Here is a 14,073-nt window from a genome sequence, read left to right as displayed (position 1 = left end):
AATTCTTTCACTTGTAGGGGATGTTTCCCCCTCTTTAAAAAATCGAGTAAATTTTCTCAGGCTCGTAGCCTTTGATGAGTAATACTAAACTTAATAAAATTTATATATTTATAATAAGCATTATAAACACATTCTTTTGATAAATTTATTGACATCAAAATTCCGTTTTTAAAATTTTCGATTACTATTGAGCCGTATCGCTTGTTTTTTTATTGTTTTTTTTTTTATTACGTATATGTTATTACGTATATGAGGGGGTTATCCCCGTAGTCAATAAAACGCTCTTTACGTTAAAAGTTAAAAAAAAAATTGATTCACAAACCCCGGAATCACAAAGGCAGTTTAATTAGAATAGATAGCTCTTTTGAAAGCACTAAAAAAAAACTGTAGCGTAAAGAGTGAGGTCTTGAAATGGAGGAGAACCCCAACCCATACGTTATAATTTCTGTTCGTTTTAAGTTCTAATATTCCTTCTTACATTTCAGTTGAAATGTAATTATTCCGTATATGAAAGGGGCTGTCCCCACCACAACGCCTTGCTCTTTACGCTAAAGTTTTTTATTGTTTTAAAAAATAAAGTTGTGAGACAGAGCTAAACTTTAGTGTAAAGAGCTAGGTGTTGAGGTGGGGAAAGCCCCAAACCCCTGAATCACAAAGGCCGTTTAATTAGAATAGATAGCTCTTTTGAAAGCACTAAAAAAAACTGTAGCGTAAAGAGCGAGGTATTGACTTGGGGGAGAACCCCCTCACATACGTTATAATTTCTGTTCGTTTTAAGTTCTAATATTCATTCTTACATTTCAGTTGAAATGTAATTATTCCGTATATGAAAGGGGCTGTCCCCTCCTCAACGCCTCGCTCTTTACGCTAAAGTTTTTTATTGTTTAAAAAAATAAAATTGTAAGACAGAGTCAAACTTTAGCGTAAGGAGTGAGATGTTGAGGAGAGGACAACCCCTTTCATATACGGAATTATTTCTGTTCGCTTTAAGTTTTAATGTCGCTCCTTACTTTCAGTTTAAAAAACTTGTTTTTTTTAAATTTAATTTCTGATCGTTTTTTAGTTAATGCAGCTTTTATTTGCATAAAAATTTTACTTTTCTTTTGCTAAATGGATGTCCAACAAATTAACTTATAAATTAACAAATTTACTATTGAGCCGTATCGCTTGTTTTTTTATTGTTTTTTTATTACGTATATGTTATTACGTATATGAGGGGGTTCTCCCCTTAGTCAATACCACGCTCTTTACGTTAAAAGTTAAAAAAAAAATTTGATTCACAAACTTATGAATCACAAAGGCCGTTTAATTAGAATAGATAGCTCTTTTGAAAGCACTAAAAAAAACTGTAGCGTAAAGAGCGAGGTATTGACTTGGGGGAGAACCCCCTCATATACGTTATAATTTCTGTTTGTTTTAAGTTCTAATATTCCTTCTTAAATTTCAGTTGAAAAAACTTATTTTTTTTATAATTAATTTCTGATCGTTTTTTAAATAATGCTTGGAAATCTGGTGCGCCCTTCGTAGAACCGTCCCTTGCCCCAAAGAAAAATATTCCACGGAAAATTTCTCCAGAGTAATCCCCGCCTCTAGCCCCCCCCCCCTCCAGAAAAAATCCTTGCTGAAAATGTTTGTATACGTCACCAATAAATAATGCTGGCAAGTCCGGCGCCCCCTACATGGCAATGTCCCCTCCCCCATGAAAACTTCCTTCATGAACAGATCCTCCAACATAACCACCGACCCCCCCGTCCCTCCCCCTACCAGAAAAAAAAAAATCCAGAAAAAATCTGTATAAATACCAAAAACAAAAACAAAATTTTAACATTTGGTAAATTTAATAAAATTTATCCCAATCACTGAGTACATCGGGGGATTAAGTCACCCTAAAAGACATATTTATCATATTTTCGACCATGCTGAACAAAATGGCTATCTCAAAATTTTGATCAGGTGTCTTTGGGAAAAAAATAAGCGTGGGAGGGGGCCTAGTTGCCCTCCATTTTTTTGGTCACTTAAAAAGGGCACTAGAACTTTTAATTTCCGTTCTAATGAGCCCTCCCACGATATTCTAAGACCACTGGGTTGATACGATCACCCCTGGGGAAAAACAAAAAACAAAACAAACAAACAAACACACAAACAAACAAATAAACACGCATCCGTGATCTTTCTTCTGGCAAAAAATGGAAAATTCCACATTTTTGTAGATAGGAGCTTGAAACCTCTCCAGTAGGATTCTCTGATACGCTGAATATGATGGTGTGATTTTCATTAAGGTTTTATAGCTTTTAGGGGGTTTGTTACTCTTTTTTTTAAAATCAGCCAAATTTTCTCATGCACTTAACTTTTGATGGGTAGAACTAAACTTGATGAAAATTATATATTTGAAATCAGCATTGAAATCTAATTCTTTTGATGTATCTATTAGTATCAAAAACCCGGGTTCTAGAGTTTCGGTTACCATTGAGCCGGGTCGCTCCTTTCTTACAGTTCGTTACCACGAACTGTTTGATATTTTGACCGGAGGGAGGGGATTTTCTGGTGTTAGTTCAAAAACCGTTCAAATTAAATAAAAAATTAAACTGGGAGTAAGGGGCAACATTAAAATGAATAGAAATTATTGTGTATATAAGGGAGCTAAAACAAACTAATCTACAACGCTACAACAGGAACAATCTAATCTACAACTTTTTTCATAGTCTTATACCTGCTGTGATAGAGTAAAGTTCAGTATGCAATTAGAATTATCTTGAAATTTAAACATAAAAAGAAAGATTATTTTAATAGCCTCAATGTAATTGAACACCACACAAAAATAATGGATAGATTTACAAGGTAAAATCTAGGTCTCAACAACTATGTGTGTGACATGAAGTGACAACAATTTTGTAGCCCTAATTTTGTTTGCAGTGATTTCTGTTTCTTTCGTTTGCCAAGTTTGGACTTTTTTCTTTACAGCGGTTCCTGTTATGTCTTATGCTTGTTTTAATACCATTAAAAACCTTTTCCGAATTTTAGTTTCTTAAGAAGATAAATTGGCTCTTTGGCTAATTGTCCCAGCACCACCGGGAGCTATTAAGTCCAATAAAATTAAGAATTAAAAAAAGAAACAATTTGTCCCAATTTTTTTTTTCGAAAATTAGGTAATCACAAAGAGAGTATGATTCTGATTTTTAATTTTATAATATATAATTTTAACTGATTTCCATTTTTTAAATTATTTATTTTAAAGAAACACTAAAATTAAAATAGTTTCAGATTTTAAATATTTGAAAACAATGGACATATTAAAGGCCGATAATACGCAAACTCTTTATTAACAAGATTCAACAAAAAATAAATCCGTGTTCACACTAATCATTTTCGGTTTAAAAAGGTCTGGAAGGCCTATCAAATAGTGCTGTAATTAAAGGTTTAATCGATCAAAACATCGATGGAACAATTTTTGTCCAAGAAAAACTGTAAATAGTGCACTTCAAAGGCTCGCATTTTTGTGTTTCAAAGGCTCACTTTTGAACCCCCCCCCCCCAAAAAAAAAAAAGAATCTTCGAAAAGCTCGTTGATTTATAACTTTTCCGTAAATACTGCAAAAGGCTCATTTTTTCGCATTTTTTACTAACCATTGTGGTAGAACCTATAAATATTATAAAATCTAATGCCCCTTTATCAAAGGAAGTCCTATGTTTTTCATTATTTTATTAATTTTATTTATTTGTTAATTTGTTTGTTTTGTTTTTTATTTATTTTACTTGTATTATTTTGTCCTATTTTATTTATATTATTATATATACTTGTCCTAGCTTCAGTAATTTTTGATTGACAGAATCAATAATTTATTCCTTATTTTTATATTCTTTTTCATTTTGCAGGTGCCACGATTCAAAGCAACATGGATCCAGTCAGCTCAACTCAAAATCAAACCACACCAGAACATATCAAGGAGAACTGCCAACATCCTTTAAATGTAGAATCTCCTGTTTGGACCTTTGAATGTGCATGGGAAGTGGCTAACAAAGTCGGAGGACTATATACAGTCATCCGCTCCAAAACCGGTCAGTCTGTTGAAATGATGAAAGACAAAGCTGTCCTTCTTGGCCCTTATAAAGGAAAGTCTTCTACAGAAGAAATAGACGAGTTTGAGTTATCTCCTGGTCCTCTGTACGATGCTGTTTGCAAGATGCGGGATGCAGGGCTTCTAGTTCACACTGGAAGCTGGTCTTGTTGACGGAAATCCTTTAGTTATATTATTTGATATTACTTCAGTATCACATAAAATGAACTGTTACAAGCATGATCTTTTTGAGAAAACAAATATTTGAATTCCAGACTCTGATATAGAATCAAATGATTCTGTTTTATTTGGCTTTATGGTAGCAGAGTTTATTGCTGAATTTAGTCATTTCTTAAGTATATGTGTAGAAGATTCTCCAAAAACAGTGTGCCACTGTCATGAGTGGTTATCTGGAGTAGGTCTTATTTTGCTGCGGCTATGGAAAATAAAAGTCGCAACAGTATTTACTACACACGCAACACTCCTTGGACACTACTTGTGCGCTGGCAGCACAGATTTTTATAACAATCTGAACAAGTTTGACATTGACATCGAAGCTGGAAATCGGCAAATATATCACAGATACTGTTTGGGAAGAGCTGCAAAACACATGGCACATGTTTTTACAACAGTGTCTGATATAACAGCAATGTAAGCTGAATGTTTATTAAAACGAAAGCCTGATGTAATAACACCAAACGGTCTAAATATCAAGAGATTCAGTTCACTGCACGAATTTCAAAACCTCCATGCAATTAACAAGGAAAAAATTCATGATTTCATTCGAGGCCATTTTTATCGTCATCTTGATTTTGATTTAGCTAAGACCCTCTATTTTTTTATTGCCGGAAGATACGAATTCGGAAACAAAGGAGCTGACATTTTTGTTGAAAGCCTGGCGAGACTTAACCACTTGATGAAAGAGTCTAGCACTGATGTGACAGTACTTGCGTTTATTATTATTCCTGCCAAGACAAACAACTTTAATGTTGAAAGTTTAAAGGGACAGGCAGTAGCAAACAGCTTAAAGGATACTATAGAAAAGGTCCAAAAGAATATTGGCAAGAAATTATTTGAAATATGTTTAAGTGGCAAAATGCCTGAATCTGACTACCTCCTTTCTAAAGATGACGTTGTCCGTCTTAAACGATGTTTGTTTTCCAGCCATCGGTCCCTTCCGCCACCAATCACTACGCATAATATTGTCCAGGATGATACAGATAAAGTACTTAATGCACTCAGACGATGTCAGCTTCTGAATAGTTCCTGGGACCGGGTAAAAGTTGTCTTTCACCCGGAATTTCTTTCGTCAACTAATCCCCTCTTTAATCTCGACTACGAAGAATTTATTCGTGGATGTAATCTCGGAGTTTTCCCCAGTTATTATGAACCATGGGGATATACTCCTGCCGCGTGCACAGTCATGGGAATTCCATCGATTACGACAAATCTCTCTGGCTTTGGGTGTTTCATGGCCGATCATATTCCAGACCCTGAGAGCTACGGTATACATATTGTAGACCGTCAAAACATAAGCCTCGATGAGTCTATTAATCAGCTCACCAGGTACATGCTGAACTTTACTCTTTTGACAGAAAGACAAAGAGTAATTCAACGAAACCGAACTGAACGTCTCAGTGAAATACTTGACTGGGGGAATCTTTTTATTTACTATAAAAGGGCAAGGCTCATGGCTCTTTGTGCAGTTTATTCAGATACTTTAGTAGACGACGAAGAAGGCTCTCCAAATGTAAAACAACCACGCCCTTTATCTAAACCTCAATCTCCCAGACCTGTAACTCCCGCACTTCTTGGCAGAGGAGACCAGCCGTTTTTTTAAAAAAAAATTGCATTATATTATACAACCAACAGGGTTTTGTTTTCGGCAACAACAAATACAGCATTGTTTTAAATTAAGCCGCTGGACGCTAGACTCTCAGTGGCGCTGCTAATAGTTTTTTTTAATACAATAACTTTAAACATGCAATCATAAGCAAACACAGGAGTCCTTTAGATATCTTTTCTCACTTGAATGCATACTTTTATCTTTACTACTGAACAAATATCTTAAAAGTTTAGGAGAAATTAGTACTTCATTTTTTAGCTATTTCTCCACGTAGTTTTGGGAAGGACAGAAGGGGATTTCCCGGCATGATTTGAAAAACAATCAGAAACTAAATAAAAAAGAGTTTTATTAAACTAAAAGCAAGGATCAACATTAAAACTTAAAACAAACGGAAATTATTCTGTATTTGAGGGGGGATGCCCTTTTTCTGCAAAAAGTGATTTTCATTATATCCCTGATTTACGTCCTGCGTGTGGTTTGCGGCAACACCAGTTCCAGTGTTCTTTTTAAATGAAGCTGCTGAATGCTAGACTGTCAGTGGCGCTAGTAGTTTTTTAATGCAATAGCTTTAAACATGCAATCATAACCTCTTTTGTGTGGATTGTCAGTGGCGCTAGTAGTTTCTAATCTCATTTTATTGGTGTGGCAACCAGATGAACGAGTTGCGTTTTGATCCTTTGCTACGTAATAGTAGTAAGCGCCCAATTACCACTGCCCGTGATTGCGTAATATGCCTTACCAGGGCCATTTGCCTATTACAATGAACTCTACATGGCTTGGTAGACAGGTTTTCTATTATGACACCCATTTTTGAAGGTCAAACAGAGAGAGTGGTGGACACACTAACTTGATTAGTAGTTGGATTTGGATATAAGGAGTACTTTTCATTGTAGTTCATATTGGTTAGAGAATTGAATTTAGAGAGAGAGAGTAGTTTATTTGAGAGGATATTAGTGGAGAAAAAATGAGTGGTGCATTTACACTATAGGAGATTAATGATGGAACCGACAGCAGCAGCAACGATATACGACTACCTAATGTACCTGTGGAAATAACATCTGGCTGTAGAATATGTCTTGAATGGGACATTATTTATGCCAGATAATTGATATCATTAAGCAAGTTTAAGAAGGAGGAGCAAATATGTTTTGCTTTGAAAGTGAATATTCTACATATAAATAAACTTCGGTCAGCATTAGATGTCTTATCGAAATATATTGATGAGAACAAAATGCATCAGTGAATATTATTATTGTAATTATGTTCAGTAAAAACTTTTCTAAATCAATGATATTTTTTCTTTCTCTAGTAGACTAGCTTATATTTTCTAGAGTACAAAAAGAAATTCTGATTAATCTGAACTTGGTTGTGAGAGTATTAGGACTCTAAAAAATGGATAGATTCGAGAAAGAGCGAATCATGAGGAATATAGTTATTATGGAAAAACGTTTGATTCTAGATGATGATTTTCTAGAGTTGTCTATTCAAAGGAAGATATTTTCTCGGGGAATGCTTGTTGATATAATTAAAACTGATTCTCCATCATTAGACTGTTGTCTGAAGCTTCTGCATCGTGGTCCAAATGCATTTACACAATTTATTGATATATTGATCACGACACGACAAAATGATATTGTGGATATAATTTTAAACATTAATTCAGAAATTTAAAACTTTTTTTCGTGAGAAAGCTAGTTCTGAAGGACGATATACTCCTCCCTCAATTTATCGGAGTCAATTTTTGTAGACGTTTCCACATTGTCTTTACGGGGATGAGAGTGTCAAACCATACAAAAATGGACCACAACTGATAAGCATGTAATTACACGCTGGGTAGCTGGTCATCATCATGTGATACTTGTAAAAGGAGTGAGGAGTTAAAGTAAAATTGTATATTATGCAACCCGTGTAAAATGCATAGAGGATATGCTGTGCAAATTAAAGGTTGTAATTCCTGTCTTGAAGAGGTGTGTGACTCTCATCCTAGAGGTTACCAATGCTCCAAGTGTCATTATGATAAATGTAATCAGTGGGAGAGTATATATCCCGATACGATTGGAAAGAGTAATGACAACGATTGTGTTTTAGTGCTACGAGATTGGTCTAGTCATGGTTTTGGAATGTTATGAGAGGAGGAACCGGGTCATCGTTTCAGATGTTGGAACCGAAAAAGAAAATAGTTTCTACGTCATCGGTGTGAATACACTGGGTGTTATGATTATAAGCCCACAGATTTGTATTTGGCTGTGACGGAATGTGATTTGACACTTGAGGACACTGTTTGTGAAATTGCTTCAAATAAGCCAATTGAAACAAGTGTATTCTATAGAATGAATGAGAATAGTATTATTGACTATACAAAGAGATATGACAAGAGTGAAGCTACACTCTACTGTAGGAAATGTGACCCTGACATTGCAGTATATCAGGATCAATACACTGTGAATTCAGATAATCTACCTGCAATAGTTGTTGTTGACAATTACCTAGTAGTGGATGAAATCTAAAGAGTAGAAAAGTCGTTTTTATCATGTATATAATTTTTTTTTATTAATAAACAATTTCACATACATCTTTAGAACATTTTATTCTTAGGGCACAAAAAAAAAAATTAAATACACATTTAAGTAAATTATCCACTAGAAAGTCGTTAAATCGAGGTAAGTCAACGTAGATGTCGAGAAACTGCTTGTAGGTGTAGCCACGACATCTGAACATGAAAAAGAGTAGTGCATGAAAGCCACATGTCTTAGTTGCTAAATCCTGTACTCTTCGTTGATTTTGAATAATGTTTTTCCCGCTGCTTTCGATAAAGTTGCTGATGTATGGAGCGTAGAATTTATACGATAGGCCAAGAGGATAAAAAAATTCAATATTCTTCGCTGTTTGAAAGATGCATAGCCAATGACCGGTCTTCAAAGTCGATGGACTGCTATTAACAATGATTAGGGTGTTGTTAACACTTGGAATTTTTTCAATGAAGTCCGAAGGTATGCAATAGGACTTGTACCGGGACATGTATGGATCCATACTAAATACGTTGATTATTTGGTTTGGGTTTATGGTGCTAGGTCTAGTAAAACACTGCCGTCGGGCGTGATTTCCCAAAAGGTTTCAAATTGACTCAGTGATATGAGTGTGATACTCTCGGTCAAAGCATTGCAAAAGGTGCACTCTAAACGCACAGTCCCAGTTCGCACTATGCTCATATCCTGAGTGCCTGAAAAATCCGAAAACATTAAACCACGGTTTTTTGAAAACATTGAATCGGTTATTTCATTTTCAAATAGTTGAGAATCATGATCTAGGGATTGCATAGTCAACTCGTACAGAGTTATATAGGATTTTTTGTCAAATGATAGAGTGTACAGTGGAATACAATTCACTTTGCACACAAGACTATATAGACCAAAAAAATCAAAATCGTGTGGCGATTCAGTCCAGGATGCATCAGCATTCCCACTCTTCACAAAGGCCAAAGCCAATTTTGATGGTAATCCTCCATTGATAAAAGATGAATCGCAATAGCTATGAGAGCCATTGACCTTCTGACATTGATTGGTGATCGTATGAGGGACAAGAAGTTTAATGCTATTACCATGTGCTCTTAGCTTTTCCACTGCCAATGCAACAGAGCTCATAACCTGTTGTTTTCGGACGTGGAGAATTGTCGATGGGATAATGACATTTGCATCGGGTGCTGCAGGAAGTGTTTTTTTCAAAATGAAATTCGATGGGGCCAGCTGTAGCTTTATGTCAATCTTGACATTGGGGGGTAGCCATTGGGATATATTGAATATCTCATGATTTAATTTTCCAACCAGATGATACTCGTGGGTCACTGCAGTAGTCAACTCACCGTCAGTATCAACATCTGACTGATATTCATAGCATAATGATCGTGCTCTCAACTCCTTGTAAGCCTTTGGTGTCATCATCATAAATTGTATGTAGCTTGCAAAGTTTGAAAAATTATTGCTAGTGCTCACCAATTTTCCATTAATAAATACATTAATTTGTTTGAACAGGTTGTGTAGAATACAGTTTTCATAGGAGAGACCATCGCCGGCATTTGGAGTTGTATTATCTGACTTTTTCTTCACCACAACATTTAAATCAATAAATGTTGACGACAAATCAATGAAATAGTCTTCATTGGAAAATATTTGAAAGTGTATATTTTCCGAGAGGGGGTGTTGGGGGTGGAACTGATCATAGTAGCTTTACTTGACACTGACATCAGCGTTTTCAGCATTGAATAGATTCAATGAGGAGCTAATTAATGGATATGATTCCTAGTGGGGGAGATAGGTCATCTTAAGAGAAGAAATTCTTCTTTGATCTGACAATCTTGTTCTTTTTCTTCTTGTGCCTATTGGGCTTCCTTGTTTTATTCCTCAATTTCTATGTTGATGTCCTTTGCTTCATACGTGGGTGGAGACGGATGAGTGAATGACGCGAATGCATCCTTTTCAATCCCTCCCCATTTTGTCAAGATTTTAGTTGCTCACCAACGGCTCTCGCTGAAGATCTAATATTTTCCTTAACACTCTCATCGATATTCTTGCCCGACCCCCCAGTCCTGGAGTGTGGAGGCAGGAAAATTTGATGCAGCAGGTACAAGATATTTTCTGGCAAGGGGTAGTGCAGAATGAAATAGCCTAGCAAACCAACTACCAAGATCATAGCCAGACATTGTAGTTCGCCTCTTGTAGTAGTAAAATTTATTCCCTATTTGACGTGGACTCAAAGCCTCAACAGAGTAATCGATAGTAGGACAGACAAATAGAATTCTTCTATTGTTCATTCTTGGCGTCTTTACTGTCGTTAACAATGGGTCGAAAATGGTGTGTAATCACTGCTATGTCTTTTGTTATTGTTAAAAGATCAATCAAATTACTTCTTAGTGTTAACTGACAGAGTTCCAAATAGGAAGTATTTACAGGAACATACTGAAGATGCTTTATATTATAGTGATGAACAAGTTCATGAGTTGTTTTTCGTTCAAGAACACGTAGGAGGGGGATATTTGAATTACCGACTCTCGATGGACATGAATGTTACATAGAAATCATGGGACATTGTCAATATCTTCAACACCGATCCAAGAATCAAAATCAGAGTTGTATCCTAGCCACTGATTAAGAAACAGTACCCGACCCCTTCGACAGTGTCCCTTTATTATCTTCTCCATATGAAAGTTTTTTATAGCCTATCGAATTTTTTGCGGTTCGGAGCCATAAGGGCCAACAAGAATCCCTTCACATCTAGCATTACGGAAATGATAAACTATGGGCTTATAGTGAACGATTTTAGTCACTTTAAAAAGTTCTGTGGACCACAAGTAATTCCCCTTTCCAAAAACATTAGTTGTTCTATTAATTCGAACAGTATCACCAACATTGAATTTATTTTTCATCTTCTTCTTGACAGCCGACGATTCATTGGAATACTGTTTAAGAAAAGTGTCAATTGTATTATGTTCAGAATGATGAACTTCCGTTGGCGCAGAGTTGGATAATGATCGATGGGGTCGCTGATTATAAATCAACATGATTTTATCAAGATCACGAATAAAAGCCAATGTATTTTTCAATGTACAATATCTTGAAATTAAAAGTCGAATAGTTCTTATCAATCGTTCGGCCAATGCAGCCTTTATAGGACTGTGACTATTATATAGAAGTTTACTATATTTCTATAGTACTTTTGAAACCTGAGTATAAACAAATTCACTACAGCGATCAGTTTGAATTTTTTTAATCCTGTTGGAGAATACTTTCAATGGCTTGAGCAACTTCAACACCTCTCTTTGATCGCAATGGAATTGCATATGCATAGCGACTAAAAACACTGATTACAAGTAGAATATACTTGTACGGTGTATTGTGACGTCTTTGAAGCTCAACTAAAATGAGGTGATCTGCTTGCATTATATGCAGTGGGTAAAAGGCCTTAGTTGTTCTATACTGATTAGCATGAAGTCTTCGATTTCCCTGCAGAGTCTAACTTGATTCATTCTGTAGATAGTATTTTACACTTTTAGTGTGAACCCCAGTAACTTTCGAAAGAGGAGTTGGGGAACTTAAACTCCCCGCCATGCTAATATCTTCGTAAGCACCTTTCAGAACTTCAACCATTTTGAACGTAAACACGTTGTGTAAGAACCGCTACCCTTTTGTATACTGACCGTTGGTGGTGGTGGTGATGATGACGTTGACTTGATACGTCTTCGCTTTTGTCTAGTTATCAGTGGTGTGCTAGTATTTTCCAAAATTGATTTAAAATCTTCTTCTTCAAGTTCATTTTTTAATGGTGTCAATGTTCTTGTTGTTGTTGATGATGATGACGATGATGCATGTTCATTTAATTTTTTTCGAATTTGTTTATTGCCAATAAGACTTTTGGGGAAGTTTAATGTATTTAGAAAGTTGTATAGATGAGTGTCAAATGATAGTAGTCCTTTACGATTTGTAACCATGTCATAGATTAAATCAAGTTGATTGTAGCTCTTGCCTTGAATTATAACTCATTTTCCATTGCTCTCAACTTGAATGTGATCACTTTCCAAGAGATAGGCTAGGAGTCGTTTTCTTTGTTAACGAAATGATTTGGGCATTAGATTTACAAATTTCATTAAAATTTAATACCATTACACCAACTTAAATTGTGTTACAGCAGACTCCTGATAAGATGACTCTTTTTGGTGGTCAGCAGCAGCAGCAGCAGCAGTGGGCTTCGATTAATAGGACTTGTGTTTTTCCAGTCAGTGAGGTGCATCTTGAAGTAAAAACAGTTTTTTATCATCGTCAATATTCTCATTGTCAAGGAATTTACTCAGATTGTTCTCAAAGTGTTCGACGGGTGAGAGAGCGAGTTCTATTGGAGTCAATTTATAGGGTTTTGCCATTCTCTCTCTCTCTCTTTAGAGAAAACTGTTTACAAGTCCTGCAATTATTGGCAGTAAAAGTGTGAAAAAGCTACCGCCCGCCTGAAGAAGTCGTTTCCTTTTGAAATTCTTTCCTTTCTTTTTAGAGGGCAATGTACGTAAAATGGAACGATGTTGCTTTGCCTGTTTCTTAACTACTTCTGGCAGTTGAATATTACCCTCGGTCAAATTTAAAAAAAGTTCAGATATTAGATTAATGAAATCATTGTCAATACCGTGTTTGAGTATTGCTTTCCTAAGCGGAGGTTTTGAAGTGCTTAGAACTGAAAATAGATGTCTATTTTCATGTAGTTTCTTCAGTGTCAAGATAGCGACTAATAGGTCTTTTTAGTTTTCCTGGGGAGATATACTGTAATTTCATTGTCAAAATACATCTGCGACTAGTCACACGCAGATCCTCGGGTTTATTTTGATTAAGATCCAATAGGATGTAGCCGTAGGGTTTATTAGTTGCCTGATTTTATTCTGAGAGCAGAAATTTGGTGGCTCCTGTATAGATTTTTTTATTGAGAGTTATTAGCGAGCTAGAATCACGAAAAACTCTGTAGATGATATAGTAGGTGAAGGTCAATGCAAGTGTTCGCATACATTTGCTCTGATGAAAGAGATTGTGTAGAACCAGAGTAACGGAAATCTGTTCATGATGAGAGCGAACAGTGAACAGTTGTAGCATTTCCTGGGACCATTGTTCAATAGATTCAGCCAGATCGTCAATGATCAACCAAGAGTTTTGTTCAATAATGTTGAAAACATCAAGGCCCTGTATGAATTGTATCTGCGCCAACCCCGTCGTGGCAGCAATTGCTTTTATTTTATCATATGACTCCTGCCAAACACTATAGCAATAGAAGAATTTTTTTGGCTTTTCCATAAACATTTTATCGCAATTTTAATTATTTTTGCTAAAAGTGTTGTCTTGCCCGACATTGACGGTCCACACAGAAACGATCTGAATGGTGTTTTAAATTGATACATGTTCCCTTCAACAGTTCACCTGGACAACTAACTGTAGACTATGGCTGTCTAATGACTAAATAATTTCCCTATTACTACTACTCCGTTCAAGAATAATAACGAGAAGAAGAAGAAGAAGACGAATAATATTTTCTTTTATTATATACATAAAAAGGGACAATACTTTAAAAAAAAATACTACATTGAAAAAGGCACACTAAATATGAATAAAAAAAATACACTTTTTTAATTTATTTATAATAAAAAAAT

At 35.6% G+C, this 14,073-nt stretch overlaps 1 pseudogene; it reads left to right on the top strand.

The window, feature by feature from the left end:
• The first annotated feature begins 3,892 nt into the window (after positions 1-3,892).
• On the top strand, positions 3,893-5,894 carry LOC148952475 (glycogen [starch] synthase pseudogene; annotated as a pseudogene).
• Positions 5,895-14,073: the final 8,179 nt, after the last annotated feature.

This window comes from Artemia sp. Qi Xiang Cuo, chromosome 5 (assembly GCF_049724085.1).
Source record: "Artemia sp. Qi Xiang Cuo chromosome 5, ASM4972408v1, whole genome shotgun sequence".
Taxonomy (NCBI): domain Eukaryota; kingdom Metazoa; phylum Arthropoda; class Branchiopoda; order Anostraca; family Artemiidae; genus Artemia; species Artemia sp. Qi Xiang Cuo.
This window is presented reverse-complemented; position numbering and strand designations above follow the sequence as displayed.